Raw genomic sequence first — 11,728 nt, 5'->3', positions numbered from 1 at the left:
TACACAACCCTAGGGGGTAGGGACTGTTAGTACCCATATTTCACAGAGAAAAACCTGTGGCTAAAAGAGGAAAAGTAACCTGCTGGAACTCACATGCTCGTGGGCCAAGATCTTAACCATTTGTTACAGAAAAGCCCTTCTAGGAAGTGTACAAATGAACAGTCCTAATACAATAGATGTTCCAAATAAATGGGTGGGCTGGCATTTGGAGAACGGGGTGTTCCTCTCCAAAGGCCGGGCTCTTGCTACCATATCCCAAGCCTCACCTAGGAACGATATGGTCCAACCAAGGGTTTGTTCTTCCTTAGATGCCTGGTTGAAACTTACTACACTGCTAGTGACAAGCAGCTTGGAGGGAGTGGGCGGGTGTACCGAACTCCAGTCCCTGTACCTCTATATGTCGATTATTTGAACTCAGAGGATCTAGGGAAAGGGGCTTGAACTCTGGTTTCCTCAGGAGATATCTGTTTCCTGGGAAGCTATGATCATGTATCTGTAGGCACTGGCTTGGAGGCAATTCTTTTTGGACCGAAGCGGTAGCCCGTTCTCTTAACTGAACAAACTATGAGTGAATTATGAGGTAAGCCAGTGAACTTTCTTGGGAAGCCTGTGGCCAAGGTATAAACGGGCTCAATGTGTTTTCAGAAGTCATCTTTGCTGAGAACTCGTTCTTGCTGCAGCTCTTTTTTAGAGACTTAACTGACCACATACACCTCAATCCAATCCTCTGGCAGGTGGTGTTCTTCAGGCAGCTCAAGGTAACCTGCAGAAGGAGACTGAACATATGGTTCAGAGCCACCATCGCCCGATTCTGCTAGGTTGGATCCCGCAGTGCAGGATGGAGAAGTTACCCTGGTACCTACCCCTTGGGATCCACTGCCGTTTTCTGCTCCCTTTGATGAATGCCCTGTTCCCCCAGGTCTCTCCCAATACTCAGTCCTCTTAAATGAAACCTGCTCTGGATTGCTTTCCCCTTTCCGAATGTACCCATTAACCACTCTCATCTACAGAGATACTGTGCCTTAAAACAAACAAACAAACACAAAGCCAAAGGATCTGGTCCAGGAGGACTTTGTATTTGAATGGACTCAGACCCTTTCTAAGCTCCTATACTGGGTCCGGGAAAAGACTCTGCTTCTGAAGACCCAGAGGCAAAGTCACAGACTTGCCCTCAAAGAACCAGGACTGTGCTACCCAGTATGGCCTCCACTTGCCACATGTGGCCACATGTAGCACTTGAAATGGAAGCAAAGCTGAAATGAGATCTAAGTGTCACACACACCAGATTTCAAATACTCAGTGTGATTTAAAAAATCTCGCTGATGATTTTTATATTACTACTTGTTGAAATGACATTTTGGATATATTGAGTTAAATCAAACATGCCATTAAAATTAATTTTATCTATTTATTTCCATTAAACAAAATATGGCTACTAGAAAGTTAAAGATTATATATGTGATGGCATTATATTTTCATTGCATGGCACTGGTGGACAAATGTCATATGAGGAGTGGGTCATGCTATAAAGTGTCATTAAAGACACTGGAAATGACATGTCAGGATGGAGGAGAGAGAAGGGGGAAATAACGAATTTCAGCTGGACGTCCCAGGAAGGCTTCCTGAAAAAAGTGACATCAGAACTGGGTCTTAAAATGAGATTATAGGGGAAAGGCCTGGAGGCATCCACACCAGATCTAGGATGGGAATTTTTTTTTTTTTTTTTTTTTTTTTTTGCGGTACGTAGGCCTCTCACTGTTGTGGCCTTTCCCGTTGTGGAACACAGGCTCCGGACGCGCAGGCTCAGCGGCCACAGCTCACGGACCCAGCCGCTCCGCGGCACGTGGGATCCTCCCAGACCGGGGCATGAACCCGTGTCCCCTGCATCGGCAGGTGGACTCTCAACCACTGCGCCACCAGGGAAGCCCTAGGATGGGAATTTTTTATCTCAGCTGGCTGGAGGACTGAAACAGATTTTGTGGTGCTAGAGTCCTCCTAAAGTTTCCAAATCTGGTTGCCCATCCAAAACACCTGGTGGTTTTAAAAGAGCTCAGGTTCCTGGGATCACCGCAAACCTTCTGAGCCAGAGTTCAAGGGTGTGAGGCCCAGACATCCATATTTCACAAAGCTCCATGTGTCCTCCCCCCGCAGCTTAAGGATTCCAGTCTGGGAAGCTGCATTTGGAAATGCCAGGTGCAAGTGATCAACTTTGGGCCTCTGGGAGGCCAGCTGTGGTGGGTCTCCCATAATCCATGGCTAGAGGCAGCCTTGGCATCTTCTGTTCTCGTTATATGTCATTCGGGGAGAAGCCCCTGAAAAACAGAGCTCAGAAAAACAGCTCATGTCCCGGGTGGGTCTGCTGGTTTCACCTCATGGGAGCCAAAGTGGAGGTCTCTGTAGGCTTGTTCTCCTCCCTGTTACCACGTAAGGAACTTGTTGAGTGGCTCCTGCCTGCGCAGTGACCAGCGTCTGCCAGAGCAGTGATTTCAGAAAAACAACTCTGCAGGCTAATATTTGATCACTCTGGGCAATGTGTCATAAACTTTCAAAAGCTCTTTATAGCTGCAGCAGATTAAAAGAAGGAGATAGAATGAGAGTAAAGGAGACAGAGACAGACAGAAAGAGAGGGAGAGAGAGAGAGAAATTCATTATCCTTATCGTGCTATGGTGAATGGATCTGTGCCCCAAACAACATTATTTTCCTTCTTTTCTTTCTTCAGCTTCTACATCTTTCTCTGATCTACAGCAGTGTTTCTCTAAGTGTGATCCAAAGACCACCTGATTCGGAATCTGTGGTGGTGGGGTCCAGCAGCTTGTTTGTATAACAGACTCTTCAGACAAGTTCTAAGAAGGCTAAATTTGAGAACTATTGGTCTGGAGGTTTGCAATCCCCAGGGTACTCACCTGGCACCTCTTCCAGTCTGTGCCATCCCAAGGTGTTTCCCTTGTCAGTGCTGTCAGCCTTGTTTGTCCTGCCCTCTCTCATTTCCACCCAAGTGCAGCCTTGGGGACTACCTTTGAGCTATGCACAGTGTCACTTAATGTCACTCTTACTGGGCCAATAGAGCAATGGTCTCCTTCATGGGGTTATCACCAGGCCGGCATTGCTCTCACAAACTCACTCCCAGATCAGTTAATTCACTCAACTTGCAACCCACATTTCCCAAGTACTGTATCTATTATGCACCAGAAACCCCACTACATTCTGGAGACACACAAGGAACCAGACAAGGTCCCCGGACCAGGATGCTGTCTCTCTAGAACAGAGGTTAGCAGTGTGATAGACACCAGAGGTGGGCTTCAGGGTGTCAAATATAGCACGCAATAATAATCGTGTGTGTTCCCATGTAAAGTTTACTGGTAGGTAAAAGTTTTCAAAAAGTTTTGTAGGTTTGGCATAACTGAAAAAGGGCTAAGAGCTACTGGATGGGTTGATAACAATGTTGAGTGCTTTCTGAAAAGAGAAAATATCATCACCGGCAAGCTAGCAAAATGATGCCAAATCAGGACCATCAGTAACACGGTCATTAGCAGGTCATCTCTTTCCTCCAGAACGGGTGATACCAAGATGCAGAAAAGTTTCCTTACGTACTGAGGTCAAAAGTGTCCCTGGTCACACAACTAAATGCCACCGATGACAGTCTATCTTCCTGATAGTTACATGTGGGTGTATCTCATTTCTGAGGAGAATGGAGATTAGCCTGGATGGATGGCCAAGAAAAATGTTTTGGGAGACGTGGGTTGTGAGTTGTACCTTAAGAGCAGCTGGGGCTGAGCCAGGGCTTGCTGGGTAAGATTTGAAGCCGCTGGACCAGCGTCATCTCGTACCCACGTTGTTCTGAACATTGGGACCCACAGCTGCAGAGTCAGTGCGAGTATTCAGAAAAGAGCTCTCTTAGGAGCAGCCCAATCCGCACCAGAACCTACCCCGGTGCTCAGGAATGGAGATCTCTGCTTCTGTAGCCATTCTTCCTGGAGAGGAGCTGTCCCAGGAGCCTCCGCCATGGTATCTATCTGGAGAGAGCAGAGAGGATGCCTCAGACCCCTGTCTGACCCGCAGCTCAGCACAACACAATCCAGAGGCGTTTACAGGAACTGCAGCGGGGGAAGGGAAGAAGCATCCCCTCTCCGGATCGGAGACAGGATGGGGAGAGAAGGTGGGGAAGCTGCGGCTTGAGCTTTGAACCTGATCTCTCAACCTCAACAGGAAGACTTGGCACTAGCGACAACTTTCTTATGGCTCCCAATTTGGCACTTCTAAGGCCTCCTCTTTGAGGGTGGGGGATGGATTTTCCAAGGAGGAAGGGAACTTGCAGAACCTTCTGATTTGTAGCAGACAGTCTCAGAAAGTCTGGGGAGAGGCTGCAAGTAGGCGAGTGGTCCTTGTTTCCAGGGGAGGCCTTATTGGTCAAAAGACCACCCAGGTGGTGGTTGGTGAACACCAGGTAACCTTAGTCTAGACTTGACTTCCCAAGAAATCCACGAAATGATGGCATTCATCTCTTTGTCCTGTTGCTGTCAGGAGCACATTTCACAGGCCAGTCACCCCAGCCAGGATACTGTCTGGGCTCCTCAGCACATCCCATCGCCTGCCATGGAAAGGAAGGCTCTGTACAGTCCTACCATCGCCTGGGTTCAGGTTCCATTTCCAATAGTTACTCGTTGTGGAACCTTCAGTCAGTTATTTCTCTGAGCCAGGGCTCCCCTGTAACATGAGGATAATAATTAATTGTACCTCACTGGGTTGTAGTGGAGATTAAATAAGACAAAGCACCCAGCACGTGGAGGCGTCCATGTGATTTGTCTCTTTTATCTTTCACTTTTAACATAGCAAATACATAGCAGGTATTCTCATAGATCTGACGCCAGCTACCTCGCATGAGTTATTCTCAGCACCTCTGTTTCCTAGATGTTTTCCAGGATTCTTTCCAGCTGCAAAAAAGTAAGCGTCTGAGATTCTGAGCTTGTCTCCCACAGGCTTTCTTTGGGGCCGAAGGCAGCTCTGTTCAGCAAATCCTATGGGCCTGCAGAGGACGGTTCCAAAGCAAGCCGTGCAGCTGTCAGGCTGCAGAGGCCTGCGTGAAAGACGAGTAGAAGAAGGAAAGGAAAAATCGCAGAGCCCAAGGAGAGCTGCAAAGGAAGACAGCTGCAAGTTTGTCCTGAGTAAATCAAATTGTGACGTTTATTGGGCTGTTTCCAGAATAACACCAGCAAGAAAACTGGAGCGCAGAGTAACCTTTTCCAAGAAGGATCTCAGCTAAGTAGCCTACCGTAACCGGGCTGTGTGACTGGAGTCGGGCTGGCTTCATGAAAAGGTCATAGGTTTGGAGAGGCACAGACCTGAGTTTTAACTCTGTCGCCATTACTTCTTATCCGTGATTTGGGGCAGGTTAGTTAAACTCTCTGAGCCTCGTTTTCCTTTTCCCTTAACAATAACAAAAAAGGTAAATAACAAGATTTGCAGGGAGGTTGTGGGGATTAGAAATTAAGAAAAGTACTCAATATATACCTGGTATTCAATAAATAGGAAGTTTATTTATAATATGAGTATGAGCTTAGCACCCAGGGCACATATCCTAGAAACCTCTGGGCCTGGAGCCATCATTTCTCAAGTTTGTACCTGGGACGGTGTAAGAGAACTGGGGGTGGGGAAGGCAGGCAAGGCTGGGGGTGGGTGGGTAGAGGGGAGACATCCAAAGGCCTATAAATATCTGTCAAACTTTAAAATGCAAATCCCTTGTCTGTGGTCCTGTTGGGACCAAATCTTCCGTTATCACCTTTCTGGGAAGAGCTTGAGAGAAAAAAATGTTACGTATGTTTTTTCCCTTCATGAAGTGTTTTGGTTTGGTTTGGTGTGATTTTGTAGCCAAGCCTGGATTTCATTCAACTCTGACCTGGGTAGAGAGTTAAGACACTGACTGCATATGGTTTTCCTTGTGGATAGACCATGAGCTCCTCAAGGGAACTGTCTAACCCTTACTATAGCCCCTGCAATTTGCATGGTACTTGGCATAGAGTATCTGCTTGTTGAATGAATAAGTGGATGGATGGTTGTTAACTCTGGGCATAGTAAGTTGTCTTCACCAGCTGCTGACCCAGTCCTCAGGGATCTCCTCATCTACACTTCACTGGGAGCCATGGTTGGAGGTGGAGGGGTGTCCCCTCTGAGGGGGAATCCTCATGAGGGGCAGCTGTGGCACTCTGAGAAACGCTTGGATGGCGTCTGCCAGTGGCCAGAGCTCTGTGCAGCCCCTACCTGGGCACACATAATACTGCAGAGCAGCTTTTCCCTCCATTTGCCCCCAAAATGCGGCTTCCTCATATGAGTCCCTGTTAGTGATTTATTTCTGGAGAAAGAATGGAATTCCAGGTAAATCTTACAAAGGAGAATTTCAGGGGTAAGAGAGCCAATAATTATGTGACACCATGTGCCAGGTCCTGGTCCCCCACCACCATCCTGAGTCAGGAACATGGTTGGTACCTCACTCCCTTTCCTCCTTTCCTCTTCCCTTGCTGGCCTTGTTTTTCTCATGAAATAGTACTTGTACGTAATGGGTGACTGGGTTTTTTTTTAAGATAAAAGAATCTAACAAATGTGTCCAGCCTGGAATGCCCTAAAACACGTCATTTACGAGGCTCTTCCTGAACAAACTCACCTGACTTCACCTTATCCAAGAACCTGACAGCCTTCCGTCCCCAGCTCTAAACTGCATCTGCCATTCAAGCCTCCTATCAAGTCACTCACCACTAGGGAGCCTCTGAGGACCACCTAGGTCCCTGCTGACCACTCACTTCTGCATTCTGGTGCCACTCCTTTCACCCCGCACTTATCTGTAGAATCTGTTGTTTCAAGAACAGAGAGTCTGGTATCACAACTAAGTTATAAACATCTTGAAGAGAAGGACCGGGTATTATTCCTGTGTGCTCTGCACCATGCCTCGCCAGGACTGAATCCACCTGGAGTTCAGATTGCAGCATTTGCATTTTCAGGTAAATATAAGCAGCACATCACTTATTTCATATGTAACCTTCCAGCTAAAAATGGCGGGGGGGTGGTGTCGATTGGATGAGGACAGTTAGGGGAAAAGTATAAGAAGATAACTCTTGAAATAAAATGACGATATGATAAAAAAAATTGCCGCATGTTGGTGGTCAAAGCTTGAGCTTTGGCTTCAGGAAGATTTGGGTTCAAAGGTTAACTTCATCCACTCATTCATTCAACAAGGATGTATTAAATGTGCACTACGTGTTAGACGCTGCTGCAAGCTCGGGGGATATAACAAAGAACAAGACAAATTTTCTTCTCTTGTGTTGTTGCTCTAATGACATGAGACAAACAAGATCTAATTATCTGTGAAGAAAATAGTGGGGTTGGAGTGGGGAGGTGAGGCCGCTACTCAGCTGGCGTGGTCACACAAGTTCTAGCTGAATGGCGTGGAGGTGCTTACCATCCAGAGATCTGCCAGAAGTCCAGGCAGAGGGAGCAGCAGGTTCAGGAGCTGGAATGTGGAATGAGTTGCATGGGTTTAAGAAGCTGGGATGAAGTGAGAGAGAGGCATGGACATATATACACTACCAAATATGAAATAGATAGCTAGTGGGAAGCGGCCACATAGCACAGGGAGATCAGCTCGGTGCTTTGTGAACACCTAGAAGGGTGGGATAGGGAGGGTGGGAGGGAGACACAAGAGGGAGGGGATATGGGAATATATGTATGCATATGGCTGATTCACTTTGTTATACAGCAGCAACTAACACACCATCGTAAAGCAATTATACTCCAATAAAGATGTTAAAATTAAAAAAAAAAAAAAAAAAAAGAAAGCCAGTGCCGCTGGAGCCAGGTGAACTAGGGGAAAGAGGCAGGAGACAAGGCTAGGGGGCCAAGCAGGGGTCAGCCACAGAGGACTTTACAGGCTCTGTAGAGGACTGTGGAATTTAGACTGAGAGGGATGGGAAGCTTTTGCAGGAGGGCTGTTAGAAAGTGATTTGCATTTTATTTATCTGGCTGATGTGTGCACTACGAAGGAAGGGAGCGAGTGCTTTGAAGCAAAGATCAATCAGAAGGCGCTTTTAGGAGTTCCTGCAACAGATGATGGTACCTGCCCTTTGGAGGCAGCAATACAACTGGGAGGAGATGTTTGGACTAACGGTGTGACCACAGGCGAGTTGCTTTACTCCCTTCGATTGCTTTCAAGATTCATGAAAAATGTGCTTAACTGATTTGATTATTATGGGGCCTCTGGCCCATTTTAGGCACCGTGCAAAGATGATTCAAGTCAGAGATGAATACTAAAAAGGAGACACTCTTAATTAACGCTCTACTGAGAAGTTGCAGACAACCTCGTCTAGAGGATATCTGGCCCTAGTGGTTAGAGCTTTGAAGGAAGGGGACAAAAATTCTGGGATATTTGGTGTCCTGCCTGTCCCTCGCATGCTATTCTTTCTTCACATACAAAAATCCCCAACCTCCCCGAGGGTTAACTGTGATAATTATTTTTTAATTCTGAAAATTAAAGTAACTTTTGTGATCATGTCTTGAATGTTCACAATACTGATTTTCTGGGATTCTGAACTACTCTGACCTAGTGGCCAGTTGCCTATAAATAAGATTAGTAGAAGTCATTGCACCTCTCTGATGGGCAGTTTCTTTTAAAGTGACACAGACTTAGATAAATGTGGAGTATACAGAAGCCTTAATTTTTGCCAAAGAAACTTTGGAGTTAGACTAGCTCTGGATTCAAATCCTCGTCCTGCTGTTTAGTAGATTCTCACCTCGGATAAATTCCTTAACTTCTCTTAGCCTCATATATAAATAGGGGATAAAAGTGCCTGCCTTTCAGAGTTTTTGAGGGGCATATAGGAGGAGTTTGAAGAATCAGTAAAGTGGGTGGGCGTAATAGTAAACAAGCAATATATGTCATCTCTCTTTTCCCAGGATTCACTAATACTTTGCATCACTGTGTGAACCTTATAGTGGAACACATTTTAATGACATCATTTGTGGACCATCAATGGATTTAGCATATCAAAATCAGTAATGCTAAATTTATACATTAAGATATGTCTCTCAAAAGCCATCTGTCCTCAGTGTATAAATGAGGGCAAAGAGAGGCAGAAACATCATTCCCACTTACAAGAAGAGAAGCAAGCTGAAGCCTGGGAAGGTTTGCCCAAGGCAGCTAGTCTCCTTCAGAACTAGGACAATTACTCAGACCACTGCCTCCCAGGTTAAAGAGAGGGTCCTTTGGTCTGTTTCACAGGATGTCAACCTGGTTGTACTGAGTCCTTTGACACCTCCCGTAGAACTATCCCAGCTGTGAAGTCGTGGGGCCTTCACAGGGCCTGGATGAGAGACGTCTGTCTTTGGACACAACCCTGTAAAATAAGCCTTCTGGCATCTGGCATCCACAGAACCAGCATTCTCAGTTTAATAAAAATGTAAATGATTTAAGCCTTAATAATTACTTTGGAGCGGTTACTGTAGCCAGTATTGGTTTAAAACAAAACAAGGCAAAAAGGCAAAGGATTTGTAGTCTATCTTCACTTGGATGGTGAATAAATCACTCATTCTCATTTGCGGAGTCAAAGGACGGCCCTTTTAGACACCGTTCACAGCTGAAAGGCAGCCATCTATTGAGTGGTAAATGAAGAGATTCAACTTATGATGATGCAAACACTATAGAATTCATTCATTAGGTCTTTGATCAGAGAATTCTAAACACACAGGCACCTTTTGCCGTTTGGGAGGTCAATATCTTCCTTTTCAGGTCTTGGCACAGAATAATGCTGAGGAAGCCCAGACACTTAATCCCCCCTAAAGAAGTTCTGCTTTAGTGCCTACAAAAAGAATTCTTCCAAATATTAGCAAAATATTCAGTCATTCTGCCCACGGAAGGGTCAGCCTACCTTGCTGATGACCCTGCCCTCCATTGCCAAACAGACAATTTATTGAATTTATCTGGTCTGGGGCTAAATAAGCTATGTATTCTGGCAATCAGCTGCCAAGGTTCCACATTTTGGAGTATTTGGGCTGACTCTGCAGCATCTCAGGTTAAAGGCAATGTGGCAAGTCCTTGCAAGAGGCTAATGCGAGCTGTTAGCTGAGCCTGATAAAAGCTTTTCCTGGCTAAGAAGGTGATAAACGTTGCCACGTTGATCTGCAGATGAAAGGAGGCTGACTTCGGTAATATTATTTAAGCTGTTTTACCCTAAGTGCTACCAGCGCAACAGGAACAGTCAGCAGGTGATTTAGCCCCCCACCTTCAGAAAGCAAGGCATCTCACCATGGCATCTTAAAATGACTAAATGGGACCAGTGATCAAGGAACCACCCAAATGGATTTGATCTTTCTCCACAGTCAGTGGAAGAACTAAGACCCTGAATTCGTTACCAGGCAATCAGCACCCATTCACTGAATGCTTTCTATGCCAGCCCCTCTGCTAAATGCTACAGATTCAGTAATACAAGATGCTCACAGCCCGGTGCCCGAGACAAAACTGCAAATCAATCAACACAAAACTACTTAGAGCTAATATCTTAGATATGTATAGGAACTAGTAGAGATCCATAAGAAGCTATATAAACCCTTCTTAGAGAAGACCATGTCTACACTGAGTCTTGATCAGTAAATAAGAATTAGTGAAGTAAAGAATCAAACTCTGTGCAACATTCTGGGGGCATAAAATATTGCAATACAGTCCTTACAGAGTTGTTGAGAGGATAAAAAATCTTGTAAGGAAACTTACTTTGCACATTCATAGTAGGTACTCGAGAAATGTTAGCTTTCCCGTTGCCTAGGGATGTATTTATTTATTTTTATATATTTAATTTATTTATTTATTTATGTTTTGGCTGCATTGGGTCTTTGTTGCTCCACGTGGGCTTTGTCTGCTCTGCGTGGGCTTTCTCTAGTTGCAGCGAGCAGGGGCTACTCTTGTTGTGGAGCACGGGCTCTAGGTGCGTGGGCTTCAGTAGTTGTGGCACACGGGCTCAGTAGTTGTGGCTTGTGGGCTCTAGAGTGCAGGCTCAGTAGTTGTGGCACACGGGCTTAGCTGCTCCATGGCATGTGGGATCTTCCCGGACCAGGCATCGATTCTGTGTCCCCTGCATTGGCAGGCGGATTCTTGACCGCTATGCCACCAGGGAAGTCCCTTGCCCAGTGATTTAAAATTCCTTGTCCTTGTTTTCCTTCCCTTCTATGCAGGTTGGGTGCACCTTTGGTACTTAATGTGTGTGAATTGATGAACCCACACATAAACTTTTTTTTTTCTTTTTGAATAAAAGTGTTAGTTTCTGCTTTATAACAAAGTGAATCAGCTATACATATACATATATCCCCATATCTCCTCCCTTTTGTGTCTGCCTCCCACCCTCCCTATCCCACCCCTCTAGGTGGTCATAAAGCACCGAGTTGATCTCCCTGTGCTATGCGGCTGCTTCCCATTAGCTATTTATTTTACATTTGGTAGTAATATAAGTCCATGCCACTCTCTCACTTGGTCCCAGCTTACCCTTCCCCCTCCCTATGTCCTCAAGTCCATTCTCTACGTCTGTGTCTTTATTCCTATCCTGCCCCTAGGCTCTTCATAACCATTTATTATTTTAGATTCCATAAGTATGTGTTAGCATATGGTATTTATTTTTCTCTTTCAGACTTACTTCACTCTGTATGACAGACTCTAGGTCCAACCACCTCACTACAAATAACTCAATTTTGTTTCTTTTT

The sequence above is a fragment of the Phocoena sinus genome, chromosome 13 (assembly GCF_008692025.1).
Source record: "Phocoena sinus isolate mPhoSin1 chromosome 13, mPhoSin1.pri, whole genome shotgun sequence".
Lineage (NCBI taxonomy): Eukaryota > Metazoa > Chordata > Mammalia > Artiodactyla > Phocoenidae > Phocoena > Phocoena sinus.
Note: the sequence above shows the minus strand (reverse complement) of the source record.